At 40.8% G+C, this 12,051-nt stretch overlaps 1 protein-coding gene across 1 annotated transcript in view; it reads right to left on the reverse strand.

The window, feature by feature from the left end:
- The window catches only part of SLC17A1 (solute carrier family 17 member 1), a 38,616-nt gene extending 38,033 nt beyond the window's left edge, over window positions 1-583 (reverse strand). The window contains exon 1 of the mRNA XM_030817405.1: window positions 531-583. The gene's annotated coding sequence lies outside the window, so the exon portion shown is untranslated. The remainder of the gene's footprint in view (window positions 1-530) is intronic.
- Between the last annotated feature and the right edge of the window lie 11,468 nt (window positions 584-12,051).

The following is a 12,051-nucleotide window of genomic DNA, read 5'->3' on the forward strand; positions in this document are numbered from 1 at the left end:
ATGCACACACAAACTACCCATACATATGCACCACATACATACATACAACATAAACACATGGTACAAACTCCACTTATGTTCTCCACACATACACTCCAGACACATAGCAAACCAAACATATAAACATGTTACAATACTGCATCCTCAAAACGGAAGTACAAACTACAAACACCACACACAAAACCACACACACACATAAACGATGGGCACATATGCACCAGGCATACACAGTGTGCCACACACATTACAGACACAGCACACCACAGCTATACAAGCATCACACACTGTGCAACACATACTTCTCTTTCCTTGTGTCCCTGTGAACCTCACACTGATTGCTAAAAATATGTTCTTTTTTCTCTTGTGAAAAGCCTCAGAAGATAGGGCATATTCCACCCCTCCCCAAATTTTCCCCTATTGCTAAGTACTTTCAATAATATCTTTGCCAGGGAATGCCCCCTTATGGCCCTCTGGGGAATCAACTGATTGCTCATTTCATTTAATGAGCCCCTTATAAGAGTGAGACTAACCTGATTCGGGACAAAAAAGTGATTTCTTCTTCTGCTGTGAAGACTTTTCTCTCAATTTTACACAATATTGACTTCCTAGGATTACCAAGTTTAGCCCCATAAATCATTCACCAAATCTTTTGACATCACTGTGTCAAAGTTAAAAGCTTAATTTTTAACTTAACTTTTACCTTTTCCTTAAAGCTTCAGGGAAGGCGTGTGGGTCAAAATCATCCAGTGGACCAGAAACTGGGAATCTGCCAGTAATTTCATGGCATAATAAGCAGACACCCTTAGTATCTCTCCCTGCCCAGGAGGTAGAGCTTGCCTGCCATAAGTGCTCTCAAAATTTCTCTATTAAGGATGGCCCTGAGTATACAATGCTGTTCTCAGGAATGTTGTGGCTTTCTAACTGCTCCATAAATGCCTTATTAAATTTTCACTCTTAAATCCCTTCCTTCCTTTCTTCCTCCTTTTCCTCCTTTTTTCTTTCTTTCTTCCTTCTCTTTCCCTTCTTCCTTCTCCCTCTTTCCTTGCTTCCCCTCCTTCCCTCACCCTGTCTCCTCCACACTCCTCTCTAAACAGTACATCTGTTTGACATTCAGCATACTCAGAAAGAGGTACATTTTATTGAGGCATGTCCTCTGGAAGGTGTGGCTTCTCTCATGGCTCTTCCTGCAATTACTATAGGTTCTGGTTCAGCCACTTGCTTATAGCAATATCCAGAAACATTAAAAAAAAAAAAATAGAGAGACAGGATCTCACTCTGTCACCCAGGCTGGAGTGCTATGGTGCAATTATAGCTCAGTGCAGACTTGAACTCCTGAGCTCAAGGGATCCTTCCACTTCAGCCCTGAGTAGCTGGGATTACAGGTATGCAACACTGTACCCAGCTAATTGGTAGAGACAGGGTCTTGCTGTGTTGCCCAGGTTGATTTCAAACTTCTTGCCTCAAGCAATCCTCATGCCTTGGCCTCCCAAGTGTTGGAATGACAGGTGTGAGCCCACCGTGCCTGGCCCCTAATACTTTTAACTTAGAACTCTTTGAAGGTAATCTACTAATTACTTAAAAATATCCAAGTACTAAAATCAGTGATTTTGCATTATAGATGATTTATTTCATGCTTAACAAGTTTTTTTTTATCATGCTTTTAAATGCTCATTAAATGTTTGGCACATAGGAGATGCTCTGTAAATTGAACCAGTTATTTTTTTCCTCTAAAGAAGTGTTGTAAATCTTTAACACCTTTGCCCAGGAGACTTTGATGTTGTTATTCAGTTGGATTTTTTCTTTTTCAGAAGTCCAGTTTCTGCTGGTCCTCTTCTCTGTGTTGCAGAATGTTTGTACTGTCTGTTCTGTTTCATGCTTGGCAATTTCTGGCATTTTCTGAAAGAGGAGCGCTTTTAGTGATTGAAACCCCTAGGTCAGCAGTTGTTCAATGTCCATGTGTTAAATAATAACACTCCCATCTGCCATCAGTATCCCAGTTCTGGGTACTGATTACCTGAAGGAGAACCATCTTTCTGTTTGCTAGCCCCAAAGCTTTCTGCTGCTCTGTGAGATTCTTTGAAATTGTTTCTTTTGGATTCTGTTTTATGTATTAAGTTTTAAAATATATCATTTTATTATGGAAATGTTTAAGCATACAAAAAAGTAGATCAGTTTAAGATAACTGTGTACATATTCACCCACTTCAATAATTATCAATATTTTTGTAGCATTTTAAAGCAAATCTCAGACATTATGTCATTTCTTCTATAAAACATTCAGCATGTCTATCTAATTCATTAGGACTTTAAAAAATATAACTAACATGGTATCAGCACATCTAGTAAATAAACAATAATCCCTTAACATCACCTAATAGCCAACCTTTATGACAATTTTCCCAATTGCTTCAAAATTGTGTCCTTTATATTTGCTTGATTTAAGTGAGGATTTGAATAGGATCCACATAATGGCACTTAATTGTTAAGGCTGTCATGTTTCTTATTTTATAATAATCCCCTCTCCCAGTTTACATTTGCCATTACTTAAAAACAACAACAATAAAACAGGATCCCTTGCAGAGTGTCTCTCATAATTGGTTTGGCTAATAGCTCCCTTTTAGGATCATTTAATATATTTTTGTATTTCCTTACATCCTGCAAACTGTGAGGTATATATAGAGGCTTGGTTAGATTCAGCACAAAAACACTTCACAGGGATATGGGATGATACAGGGTACTATCGCTCCCTGTTGGGAGGCACATAATAGCAGGTTGTCTAACTTTTAGTGGTGGTAAGATTAATCAGTAGTTTCAGATATTCTTAGCCTGACTTATTAATAAAGTTTTCACCAACCTTTCACCTATGGCTTTTAGCTACAGTTAGTAAATGTTGCCTAGATCCATCATTTGATTAGAAGTTATAAAATGGGCCGGGTGTGGTGGCTCATGCCTGTAATCCCAGCACTTTGGGAGGCCGAGGCGGGAGCATCACAAGGTCAGGAGATCGAGATCATCCTGGCTAACATGGTGAAACCCTGTCTCTACTAATAATACAAAAAATTAGCCAGGCGTGGTGGGGGGCGCCTGTAGTCCCAGCTACTCGGGAGGCTGAGGCAGGAGAACGGCATGAACCCGGGAGGCGGAACTTGCAGTGAGCCGAGATTGCGCCACTGCACTCCAGCCTGGGTGACAGAGTGAGACTCCGTCTCAAAAAAAAAAAAAAAAAAGTTATAAAATGGTGATTTTCTAATTCTATCATGTCTCTTTTATTTATGAGCTAGATTTTTTTTTATAAAAAAGGAAATTTACCTTATCAAACATTTGGTAAGCTGGAAATACAGATTTAATAGGAAAGTTACCATAGTTACTTGATAAAGTTCTAGAATAAGTTAGTGTCTTAGCAAAAATGACCAAGTACTATTATGACCTCATGGATTTTACTTGATGTTTTACAGTCTATTACAGTTCTTATTCCTTTTTGATGCTCCAGTTGTTCCTTCTTTGGTCAGTGGGAGTCCCTTCAAGCTGATTTCCATGTCATTATGATATGACTTTTGTGGTCTTGAATATCTTCCTTGTCTTCCAACACACAAAAAACTTTCCAGCTTCCTCTTAAATATTTTCTTTCTTTCTTTCTTTCTTTCTTTTTTTTTCTATTCTCAGATCTGGGCTTTCTTAGGAAGTGCTGGCTCCTTTCAGCAGGAAATAATGTTTAGAGACCACACTGAACACTAAGTGCTCATTGTTCCTAGGTCTCACTGCTTTTAGATGTTTTCAGTGGAAGAACTTGAAAAGGGTATTTTTTTGAAAAGAAATTATAATTTTTTCCTTATATTTCTAATTCAAATTTAGGATTAGGGCTATTCTCAAAATTCCTTTGATTTTATAGTCTTACATATTTCTCTTTTGTTGAATATCTTTGTTCCCAATGAATATACTTTTTTGCTTTATTATAGCATGCCTATATTAACATGAAAATAATACTAATAGTATTGCCAAAATCAACTGCTGCCTTCCTCAGAAACAGATCCTGAGATGAAGATTAATGTTAAAGTGATGTAATGGTATTTTCAGGAAAACAAACCAACAACAAAAATAGTAAGGAGGTTGGGAAGTGGGCAGGGAAAGAAAGGAGACCAAACAAGGGTACGAAAACAAGCCAAGTATGGAGGAAGGTAATTTTGGACTAATGCTGCAAGATAGCAGTGGGAACAGTGTAGTCTGCACCTCAGATTCATCCTAACCAAAGGTACAGAAGTTAGAGTATTTATATGCCAGTATCCATCAGTGGTTGGCTACAGGGTATCAGGTTTTGAAGGGAAGGCAAGGGTTAAAGAAGGACATACACACACACACACAGAGAGAGAGAGAGAGAGAGAGAGAGCGTGGCTTAACAGCAAATGCAGGCTTTATGTCCAGCATTAGACCTACGGAGGTGGGAGACCAGCTTAATGTCAGGGCCCACTGCTGCTTAAAGGCTGGGGCAATTTATAGGTCTGGGCAGAAGGTCTGGTGGGGGCATGGCCTAATGCCTGGGAAAATGTTGATTACGTGTTCCCAGGATGAGGCCATTCTAGCCCTTGTTCCGGCTGAATGTGGTGTTCTTTGCACTTCTGCACTTTCTCCCAGCAGAATATGATAAAAGGCAGGCTGTTTCTTATGTCCCAAACCCCTGTGGAATGTTTCACTTTGACCAAGGTCTGAGAAATGGCGGTGGGGGAGGCTTACAAAGTGGTGTAGTTTGGACTAACATTCTTGCCTTCTACTTTAATATAAAAGGGAAGGGGGTGTTGTTGACTATCTTGTTGCTTCCTGCTGAACAGGGGCTCTGTTATCAGAGTTGGGGTTTTGAAGTAGTGGGTGTCCGACTTCAGAGTTGTCTTCCTGGAGCCGCTGATACCAAACTTGGCAGAGGAGAAGGATGGCATCAATGCGTTTCTGGGTGGTTGCCTGGACAAGAGAGTTCAGCCTTCGGGAGATAAAGCAGGATATGCAGGTGAGTACACATGGGTCAATTGTTAGTATTTGGAGGAGGAAGGTTAGGGGCCCTAAGAAACGGGTTACCCAAGGCATATAATTTAGGAGGGATGACCCGTGCTACCAAGAGTTAGTGACTTGATGTTGGATTTCTGCAGCCCTGTTACGGAGCCCATGGGCTTCTTCGTGAACAATGTCAGATTCATAAACATTAAAAAGCATTCTTCTTGGAGATATACACATGTGCCCCCATTTTCAGTGATTAGCAGGTCTAGGACCCTTTGGTTTTGGAGAATAACTCCCACAAGAGAGTTTATCTGCCTTTGGAGGCTTGTAATGGAAGTATGCATGTCCTGTAAGGTATTATAGAGGACTGTAGAGATTTTTTCAATATAGGGAAGTTGAGGTTGATATACTTGCTATTCCAGTGCCAAGTGCATCTGAGATGCTTAATCCTGTTACCAGAGGAATGAGATGTAGAGCCCGCTTAGTGCGTGTGGAGGAAGATGAGACAGAAGCTACCAAAGGAACCTGGATGGTCTGGTTGTTTAGCAAAATGCTAGTGTTTGAAGAGTGAAACCAGAGTGTACGTTCTTGACCAAATTGCCGGCAAGCAAAGATAAGAGTTTGTGCCATACAGAAAGAAAAGACCGGGGATTGAGAGGCAAAAGTTGTAAGTGAACGTAGCGAGCTATGAGAAGATGGGGGTTGAATCCTGGACAAACTTTTTGTTCCAACATTTTGTTTCTCCAGGTTGAAAAGCTATCAGCAAGGGAAGCCCCTGTGAGGATCTGATAGGGAATGTTGGTGTAAGAGGAGGTGAAGGCTGCTTGGTTTTGGAGAGAGAGAGAAATGGGTTTTTGTTAACTAATAGCCATTGTGGCCCTGATGGGGCAGAAGGATATAGATTGCAGTTGAGGGAATTGTGTGTGCATTTTTTTTCCAGGGAGCACCCTTGGGTTGGATACATGAAAAGCTGGGCCAACAGAGAGGGGAGGGGTTGGTAAGAGGTGTTTTGTGGAATCGGGCTTGTAACATGTTTAGTTTAGAGGTTATGAGGTGAAGGACGGTGACAACCCTGTGTGTGATGAAGTGAGTGGATTTGATAGATTGGAGGGAAAGGTGTTTAGCTGAGAAAGATTATAAACAGGTTTCAGGAATGGATTGGCTGAGTAGGTAAGATGCAGGTTGATTTTGGACCAGGGTTATGTAGTTAGGTTAACAGAAAGGGCAGTGAACTTCTGGACTTGTGTGGACTAACAAATTTAACAGTTGGAAGAAAGAGGGGTGTGTGACTGATTTAAGAGGCAGTGTGTGAGGCTGACGACGGAGGCCCGACTGCCAGAGGTTGCAGAGGGCGGGGGGCACTTAGAGTACCCCACAGACAAAGAAGACAAAAGAAGAAAAAGGAGATTTGAGGAGTGAATATTTGGAAGGCCCTGCAGCCATAGCTCCTGGATTAATGTGAGAAATTGGAGTTGACTATTCAGGGACGTGGGGAGAGAATACCAGGAAATATCTGAAACAAGATATGAGATAAAAGATTTACAATTGGAGGTGGAGAGTGTTATGGACTAGGGCCTTCTGGATTGGCAACTTCGGGAATTTTTAAGTGCACTGAGGTTTGTCCTGTGAGGGAGGAAGAATATTTTGGGGGTGAGGAAATTTCTGAATGTGGATCTGGTGCTCTTTTTAGTTTCGAATGGTGTGTCCAGTGTGGAAAGGATGTTAGCTTTGCCTCTGTGGGAGTAGCTAGGATAACCTGGTGAGGGCCCAGCCACTTAGGTTGGAGAGGGGTGGAAGAGTCTGCGATCCAAACCCAGTGCCCTGGTTATAAGGACAGGGAAGAGTGTTTTGAGGATGGACTTTCAGGCTGGGGCAAGTAAGCGTTAGCATACTGTCTTATTAGATGTGTGATATATATTCCCTCTAAAACTTGACGAGGTTTACACCTTTTTTTTTTTTTTTGCCAAGTTTGTGATCTTTCTTAGTGGTAGGAGTTTCAAGATATAACTTGTCCTTTACCTTGGAGATGATATTCTGGCATATTCGAGACCACCGGATCCCTGAAAACTTCACTTATGTGGCTAGTCCCTGACACTTTGTAGGCTTTCTCTCCCCTCCCCTGGGAGTGTATATATTTTTACATGGCATCCAGAGTCCTTGTTCCTTCTTGCTATTCAGCTTTAGTTCACATAACTGCATGCTTATAGTGAAACAATGTGATGCTGCAGATAATCAAGATCCTTTCAGAATGTGTTGTGAAAGAGGCTGGTGAGTTAACATATTCCTTGACAAAACTGTGAAAGAAGTACTGTTGTCTACCCCAAGTTAATGCAAACTATTGATAATCCTCCTTTCCAATGGCCCTTCCAAAGAACACACTCGCCATGTCAATACCTGTATAGGAAGTAACAGAGCCTCTGTTGATGTGTTCCATCTGGCACACCATATGCAATTAAGGCTACCACTGGATCCCATCTGTGGTGGTCCTCCACCATCTGCCACAGTCTATTTATTCTGGGGCCACATTGGTGAGTTGAATGGGAATACAATAGAGATCATTACTCTAGCATCTTCTACGTCTTTACAAATGGCATTTCTGTCTGCTATTCCACCTGGGCTGTGGTATTGCATCTGAATTACTAATTCAGCAAGAGTGAACGGTTTTTGAGCATTTTCATGTAAGCTTCAATGATATTAAATCCTGAGTCACAGCAGTGTGCCCTCATATTAGCAAGATCTCCCTTATCTGGACTTACCTTCTGCCCCCCAACACGCTGGTCCCATATTCCAGGCATGTTCTCCTTGTCCCTTCCACTTTAGCAGGGCCAGCACTACACTATTTGGACCATCCTAAGACCTGACCTAGCTATTTGTCAAGTATTCAGGTTTACTATTTGTTAAGGTATTAGAGAACATGAGGATAGAATTTGACTAAGCAAGTATTGTCTTGCAAGGCATCTGTATCAGCTGTGTTTTCTGCATAGGAATCTTCAGGAAATGGGATGTTGCCATCCTGCAGCATGGGGTACTGGGATAAGGATACCAATAAGTTTGAGGGTAAATTTCAGGCCTTGACTTTAGCGTGAGACTTCCCAGGACTTGACTTTAGCGTAAAGTTGGGTGTTTGTCTTTGTGTTTTCTGCTACTCTGACAATCAAATCCTGAGTCTGATCTTCAGGACATGTCTACCCTCTGCTATTGGAGATCAGGATATCTTTAAATGCTGCCAGGGAAATTTTCTGACTTTCACGATGTAATTGGCCATTTTGAGTACATCAGTGATCATGACCACCATCAAACAGCCAACTTCAAAGTTGTTCTAATTGCCATTTCCACACATTTCTCAAACGCTAGAGGTATTGACCAAGCCAGTGCCTCCCCTTACACCTGTATCCCATCTTTCATTCCAATGCACGACAGGACAGAGTCAGCAATTGTAATGCTACAGCAGGCCCAGGTTATCACCAATGCTTTTACAAACATCAAGGGGGTCCCTGGGCCACCTGGCTTGTCAGTGATACAACTCTGGAAGTTATTATAAGAATCTGCATCCTAGGTCTTCTTGTGGAAACAACTGGCTTAGGTCAGATTCTTTAGAAGCAGACCCTGAGATGAGGATTCCTGTAAAAATGATTCATTAGGATATATTTCCAGGGAAATCTGACTGAGGAGAGCATAAGTAGATCTGGAAAGGATATAAAGTAAAGTCCAGTTCAATTATTAGGGGATTTGGGAGATAGTGTGGACCTTACTTGCCAAGCAGAAGCAAAGGGAGATGGAGCATTTACATCTGTATAGTGATGCTTTGAGTAAGAGCTGTTCCCAGGCAGACACAAATTCCCAGGCACACCCAGGTTGGCAGGCAAAACTGGCTCCTGCAGTCTGAAGGAGCTCTCTAACAGAAAAAAACAGGTTCCAGGTGTTGGGAATGAAAACTCATCAGGAGCTGGTATGCAGCAAAATGGTAAAGGGAACTGAGGGGATATGGATGGAGTATTGAGCGTATGCTATAATGACTGAATGCAACTATTTTTAAAATTTTGATGGGAAAGAACCTCTAGATTGATTTATTTCTGCACTTCTGCACATATACTCAATATGTAGTTAATGTGGGCATTGTCTCAGACTGAACCTAAGCTGTTTTCATTGCTAATATTCAATAATATCTATACATGCCTGGTGTATGGAGAAGTCTAGTAGAGTTGAAGTCTCTAGGAACTTCTTCATTAGTGACTAGAGAGACCCTGGGAATGAGGAAAATCCCTAAGAAACTTACCCAAAGGAATAATGGAGGCAGGCACACAATGTCAGTATTAGCGATCTGGTAACAATGGTTCAGTAAATAGAAAAGAGACGCAATTAATGGAAGCGTAAAAGTGAGTGTAGGTTCAGACTCTAGAATCTCATGGAAGAGAGTGGCTGGTGGGTAAGAACTAAAGGATTGGCTTTACCAGAAACCTCTCCAAGACATTGTAGACAAAGCAGTTCTGCTTGGAAACTCATGCAGTGAATTGGAGTGAGATATTTGGAAGATGCCAATGTTTCAATTTAGTTCACCAGATATTCATTAAGTACTGACACTGAGGGCTCACAGAAGCATGGCTCAGCTTTGGAACATCACGAGTTTCAGCTCATTGACAAGGTTAAAGATCTTTCATTTATATGGACCATTTCCAAAGTCCTGGTGGGAAAGAGGGCACTAGTGACATGTTCATACATTCTCATATTTTTGAAAATTTCTAGAAGTAAGCCATTTTAACCACAATTGTTTAAAGTTACTATCTCCATCCTATTGGGTACCATAGTACTATAGAGTTGCTCTTGGCATTTGTTGATATGGTGAAGGGAAGGCTGCAGTGGGAATGTATTTCATTGGACTAAAATTTGGGATACATTTATGTGGTTTGGGTTGATAATGGGCATAGTTACATTATTGCTAGCTACCTTGGTATAGAAACAGCTTCCTGGAATACTTAAATCATCCACTGTGCCTGTGTAATGGGATATCCAAATAATGGAAAAGAGTAAATTAAGTGAACATATTGGAAATGGTTTTAAACTTCACATTGACTTGACACAAAATCTTGACATCACAACGATAACACAAAACTCATAAAAACAAGTCCTTCATTAGGATTCCCAGAAATATTTAAGCTTCATTGGAGACTGAAGATTTGATAGAAGCAAACTGTGACTGGAGTCACACAAAGACAATTTTTTCCCCCATAAATGTGAATCATTACCCCATCCCTGTCTGAGGTTGGTGTTGCTTGGAGAAACAAAGGTTTCACAATGCATGTCATTGTCTTTGAATATCACCTAAAAATTTCCTGTCTTAATAAAATAGCTCACTAATTTTGCCTTTAAACAGTTCACTCTCAGTATCATGTGGATTATACCTATTTAAAAATTCACACTAAAAATTACTAGATGAAAGATGTGGTACCAGAAGCTGTGCATATGCCTAGAAATGAATTTCTGAACATGAGATCATGGGAAGGGAGATTGGAGTGTATGGATAAAAGCAAGACTACAGAAAAGAATACCAACCAGAAATCCATCCTAAGTTGGTGCATCTCTAGTCATATGTGTGCTCAAGCAGGGAGGCCAGGTAACTGGATCTTTAATAGAAGAAACTGGTCACTTCTGGACAAACAACCCAAAATGCAGAATTTGAAATGTGATGAAGGTGAGCACATATGAAGAGCAGAAGGGGAACTGTCCCTTGCCCTTTGTTAGAACAACAATGAGGTGAGACCCACACTTCGAGAGGAGAACTTTCTCATGATGTTGAGTCAGACCTTGATGGCTGACCTTCAAGTGCCCTCCTTCCTTCAGGATTCTACACTCTGATGGTGAAATACCAACTAATGAAATATCCCTCTCTGCTATATGCCCATCTCCCTTTTTCAAATTTTGTGAAAATATTTCTCTTACTTTCTCTACCCTTTCATTCCCTTTCACTCACCAACAAACTGCGAACCGACCTGTACACTCATCTCTCTGCTACATGTACCCTGAAAAGGCTACCAAGAATTCCTGATCACAAGGTGACTAAGTTCCTTTTCTGATCTCATCTACTTGAACTTCTTCACTACATTTGTTATTGCTCATCAGCGGTCTTTCTTTTTTTTTTATTTTTTATTTTTTTATTCTTCATTCTTTTTTTTTATTTATTATACTTTAGGTTTTAGGGTACTTGTGCACAATGTGCAGGTTTGTTACATATGTATCCATGTGCCATGTTGTTTTGCTGCACCCATTAACTCGTCATTTAGCATTAGGTATATCTCCTAATGCTGTCCCTCCCCCCTCCCCCCACCCCACAACAGTCCCTGGAGTGTGATGTTCTCCTTACTGTGTCCATGAGTTCTCATTGTTCAATTCCCACCTATGAGTGAGAACATGTGGTGTTTGGTTTTTTGTCCTTGCGATAGTTTACTGAGAATGATGTTTTCCAGTTTCATCCATGTCCCTACAAAGGACATGAACTCATCCTTTTTTATGGCTGCATAGTATTCCATGGTGTATATGTGCCACATTTTCTTAATCCAGTCTATTGTTGTTGGACATTTGGGTTGGTTCCAACTCTTTGCTATTGTGAATAGTGCCTCAATAAACATACATGTGCATGTGTCTTTATAGCAGCATGATTTATAGTCCTTTGGGTATATACCCAGTAATGGGATGGCTGGGTCAAATGGTATTCCTAGTTCTAGATCCCTGAGGAATCGCCACACTGATTTCCACAATGGTTGAACTAGTTTACAGTCCCACCAACAGTGTAAAAGTGTTCCTATTTCTCCAAATTTACAAGAAAAAAAAAAACAACCCCATCAAAAAGTGGGTGAAGGACATGAACAGACACTTCTCAAAAGAAGACATTTATGCAGCCAAAAAACACATGAAAAAATGCTCATCATCACTGGCCATCAGAGAAATGCAAATCAAAACCACAGTGAGATACCATCTCACACCAGTTAGAATGGCCATCATTAAAAAGTCAGGAAACAACAGGTGCTGGAGAGGATGTGGAGAAATAGGAACATCAGCGGTCTTTCTTAAAAGG

Source organism: Nomascus leucogenys, chromosome 8 (genome assembly GCF_006542625.1).
Source record: "Nomascus leucogenys isolate Asia chromosome 8, Asia_NLE_v1, whole genome shotgun sequence".
Classification (NCBI taxonomy): Eukaryota; Metazoa; Chordata; class Mammalia; order Primates; family Hylobatidae; genus Nomascus; species Nomascus leucogenys.